Source organism: Ctenocephalides felis, unplaced genomic scaffold (genome assembly GCF_003426905.1).
Source record: "Ctenocephalides felis isolate EL2017-DRISC unplaced genomic scaffold, ASM342690v1 CF-g0.4_SCAFFOLD_01492, whole genome shotgun sequence".
Taxonomy (NCBI): Eukaryota; Metazoa; Arthropoda; class Insecta; order Siphonaptera; family Pulicidae; genus Ctenocephalides; species Ctenocephalides felis.
The window spans coordinates 5,235,494-5,240,763 of record NW_020537646.1 but is presented as its reverse complement, the minus strand read 5'-3'; positions in this window follow the sequence as shown (position 1 = coordinate 5,240,763).

Below are 5,270 nucleotides of genomic sequence, written 5' to 3'. Positions count from 1 at the left end.
TGCAAATTTCAATTAAGGGCAAAATAGTAAGCAAAACCACCTAACATATTTAAGACATAAATCCTTTTTTATCGAATGCACTAGAAACCTACAGATACTACCTATATATTACGGCTTATATTCAAATTTAATTAATTATCTATATGTAAACATCATTAGTGTTTATCAACGTATCTAATATATTCTGCGAAAACTAAATGCTTTGTTAGAGTCATAGCAAAATCATAAAATTAATAATATAACTTTTTATTATATAGGTAGTAATTTTCACATTGTCTTGAAATGTACAACAAGTAAAACAAAAACTAGCTGTAAGTGGAATTCTGTCTTAAGGCAATTAAGGCATCGTGCCTTAAGGCAAATTGCTGGAACTTCCCGTACCAAAAATTATTATTTTTTTAAAAACGATTAACATTTTTGAAAAAAAAATTACTTTGAAAAAATAAGATTTTTGAGAAACTATAAATTGGCCAAAAAATTACTTTTTTTTGAAAAAAAAAACACACACACACACACACACACACATACATCCATTTTTTCTAAGGTATGCCAAAATGTTCAGAAACCTTTGAAACGTAAAGATATATAAAAATTTTCATTTTCGATTTTTTTGCGATTACTATAACTTACCCTACGGGAAGTTAAAAAAGCTAAAAAATGACTAAAAATACGAAATATTCTGAGATATAAAAAAATGATATATGGTAATGCAACATGATTTTTTTTTCAATCTTGCCCTGATAGTTCTCTGGTAAGTGTATTTAGTTGATCCTCGAAATGGATTTTGTAATTGTCTGAATGTGCTAGTATTTCATCATTCATTCATTCATCAGATTATAAAGACGCAATTTAGTAATTTCCATTATCATTGATATACTGAAAACAGAATCTTTCTCAATCCCCAACCCCCGCTCTATTTTCTTACGTGATCCCTTTTTTGTGGATGACGTGCCCAAAAGCACTCACGATTTAAAATGATGAGTTAACTTTACTCCAAAAATTTACCGAATTACACACGCATATAAAAATAAACTTTTTTTTATTAGAAAAAATCGTACACGCATCAATAATATCTATCTACATATATTGACGTCTTAATGTTTATAGGAAAAAATGCAGGAAACACGCAAAATCCTTAAGTAGTTACGTTATTTTTTCCAATAATGTTGAGGAATACATACTTATTTTGACATTAGTGGTTTTAAGAAAAGTAAATTATTTAGGAATCTGAATACCATGATTTAATTAATTTTATTTAACCATGGCAAATAATTAAGATCCCTGGTAAATTGTACTCTCTTTGCGATTCTCCTCTGTATGCACTTTTGCATACATTTATATATGCAAACATTTTAATACTGGGTATGATTATATGCATATTGTGCCTGTAGTAATATTTCATATGCAAATAAATATTTGAGCCTCGGGCGAGCATAAGTTATGAGAGAACAGCTTTTGGTATTATATTCTTAAATGGATTTGTGCATTATGGGCAGATTATCAATTAAACCATGATTATCGGAGGAAGGAAGCATAAATTAACTAAAAGATAACAAACTGGATAATTACCAGTTGTTTTTGTGCATTTTTTATTATTAAGTTACACTGCAGATTCTCTCCAAAACTAATAAAAACGAATTCTTATAAAGTTTTACCAAATGACTTTAAAAATTTTGAAATTTGCAACCATTTCAAAACTTGGAGGAATTTAGCTCACATACACATACTTTTTTAAATTTTGTTCAAACGATTCTAAATGACTTGTTATATCAGAAAAACAAAGCAAATCAGATACAAGTGGCGTAAATGATAAACTTTCCTTCTGAAAGTTAATAACCATATTATAATATAGTGTGCTCTATTTTCAATAGGATCAATATAATAAGTATCATTTTGGCACAACAACATAAGTACTAATAATAATAATATAAACATGAATCAACAAACTTTTAACAAATAGTACTCCTGTTATTATTTTCTTTAATATTTCTATCTATTTCTGGATCCTATCCTGGTCATGTTCAGAATGGTTGAGCAAATTATGCTGGTATGTTACCTATATGGAACATATCCCTCGCGTTCCAATGCTTAGATGGGAATCGTGACATATGGCAAAACCATAAAGGACTTTGTTATATTTTATATAAGCTCGAAAAATTCAATTGGGACTATTCCCATGTTTATCATGCATGCAACAATAAATATTCAATTATTCTGCATAATTACACATTGCAAATGGTAAAAATCGACTTTAGCGCGTTATAAAAAACATGCGAATAAATTTAGATAAGAACATAGAGTAAAAAATATTTTTATTATCTGTTGATTATTTAAAAAAAAAATTGCACTGATAATTAATCTTCATTAATTTGAAATTAACCAGTTATTTTATAACAACGCAATAATATTCACAGTATAGTGTAATTCTACACTTGATAATATTTCAAGGTTATAATCATCAATCTGGTTTAATTCAATATTCCGATTAATTAACTACAAAATTTATTTAATTTATAAAAAATATAAATTAATCTTATAAATGTACATAATTTTTACTAAAGCTTGTATATAGTTATATTTTTGTTGCGTAGGTTTTGTATAAAAAAAACTATTTATTTCAGTTATACAAATCTTACAACACTTTATAACATTTTATAATACTTTATAATATTGGAAATATATAATATATTTAATATATTTAATGTATCTTAATATACGTGATACAATTACTGGTTGAGTTTTAATTAGAGAATCCCGTTTGAGTGACAAAACTCTTCCTATTTATAGGGCGTCTTGTTTAGGTTACATTACGTATAGATTACACAGGTCAACAAAGAAAATGGTGCAAACGATTTTAATACTGTTTTTAAGTATATTTGGGGCGCTGATTTCAAAAATGACATTGGTTTTTTTCTATGAGCTTTAGTTTTCAAGATACGATATATATGATATATTTTACGATATTAGGTGCGCAACTAAGTTCTCGCTGTTTTTTTCGATGAAAATGTAACTTTATTATAAAAAAATTGCATCAATTGAGTTCGATACAGTTCTCCAGTGATGGTTTCACTCGGTTTCAACAGCTCAGAACAAATAACACCGACCTGGTCCCACCATATGTAGAGCATAACCTTCGCAGTGAATATTTGGCCGAACCGAGATTTTCTCGTCTTTGGATTGCTGTAATGTATTCATTTTTTTTTCACCTGTCACGATGTGATGAAGAACCTCTTCTTTTCTCGCCGCTGGAGCAGTTATTCATAGGCGAAAAAACGACGCTCAACGTCTCTTGGCTTCAACTCACAAGGAACCGAAGTTTCTTGCTTCTAAATCATCTCCGACGCATGCAATAGCTTGTAAATGGCTTGATGGGTAACTCCTAATTCTAAAGCAATATCTTCTTGAGTTTGGCACGAATCCTCTTCGAACAAGGCCTTCAATTTAGCGTTTTTGAAATGGTATTGTAAAATCTGAAGGTTTTGGCCTTCCTTCACGAGGGTGGTCGTCAACATCAAAATCACCATTTTTGAAGCCCTTCACGGCATGTTGTTTCGCTCAGAGCAATATTTCCGTAGGTCTCGATGCACTTAAGTTCCCGTTTTTTTTGAATGGAAGACGAAAATCAACACTCCTCGCAAATAACGATTGTTTGGCATAAAATTGGACATATTCACTTAAACAGAAGTATATAATGCAAAAACGAAATCAATTATGTGTCGCAGCAGTTTGTTTACTTACTCTAAACTTACTTCAAGACGTTTTGGATTTGTCAAAATCGGCCAACCCTACTGATAGAGCTATATACTGACAAACAGCGAGAACTTAGTTGCGCACCTAAATAAGGAACGAAAGTACAAAAGAGTAATACAATTCCGAATGTTATTTTAAGGAGATATGAGTACTCGTACATACAAACTTACAAGACCCATTCGTCCTTAGTTAGGACATTAGTTGACACTGTGAAAAGTTCTTTGCCATGACGACCTCGAATGGACCTGGTTTGGCAACTTCTTTGGATCTCAAAAACTAGAGCTGATACAAAAAAATGGTTTGCAGATTTGAAATCAGCGCAAAAAATACTATAAGAATCAGCTCTAACATTTGAGGCACCAAAAAAAAAATTTTTTTTTGTTGGCCTGTGTTATAGTACGTGATGATTCAGCAGATGATGCATATATGGAACTGCGTATGTAACTATATAATTATTATTACAGCTTAAAGCTGCTGTAACATTTAGAAGCACAAGATCACTTAATTGAAGAATCAATACATGATGAATTTTTATGTATTTTTTATTGAAATAATAATTAAAATATTAACGTATCAATTACAAACGATTTTTATCGATGCAATTATTAATTATAAAATTTTCAAAAAGTATAGTCATTATTAACTTTTCTCGCCCCAGGGTTATAATCATCAAACCGCATAGGATATAAATTTATTAATAAATTTCCAATTAAATTTAACTCGCGTTTTCATTTTTACTAACATTTGTTGGCCGGACAGTCATTCTACTCTGCTCCTGCCAAATATAAACAAGGGCCACCATCATGATCATTCTATTCATGCGAGGGTTAAATTATAGTAACAGGGATAATAAACTCTAATAAATGATAAAGAAATAATAATATGAAGTTCATTATTATGAATATAATATATTTATCTTGAGAAGTATGAAATGAAATCTGCAAATACTGGAGTTGATATTAAATTAGAGCACTTGATGCATGTCTAGATTGTGGGTAGAAATTTGCACATGAATAAATCACTATCTAAGAAAATAAAAAATATGAAATAAAATGAGATTATCTATACATTAAATGTGTATTTTGTATATATTAGAGTTTTTTTCTTTATTCTCCCTTTAAAATTCAATGTCCTTTATCACATTAATTACTCAATGTCTTTCTACATAGACAGATTGTAATTTATATGAAGATTGTAATTTATATAAAAATAATAAAAAAATGTGTATTTTATTACTCTGATGATTGTTTCTTTTTAGTTTTCTAAAGCACATAAACGCAGGGTTAAAGATAAAATCATGATAAAAAGCAGAGTTCAGATGGCGATTAATAAATATTAATTAATAAATATTTCATGACAGAATCAGCGTTAGATATTGTAATTTCCGAACATTTGAAATTGAATAAAATAATACGAATATTCATGAAGTACATACTCATTTTTTTACAAAAATAAATAACGCAAAATAAACGATTGATTGTAGTCATTGCCACATATATTCTTATATATTTGGGAATGAG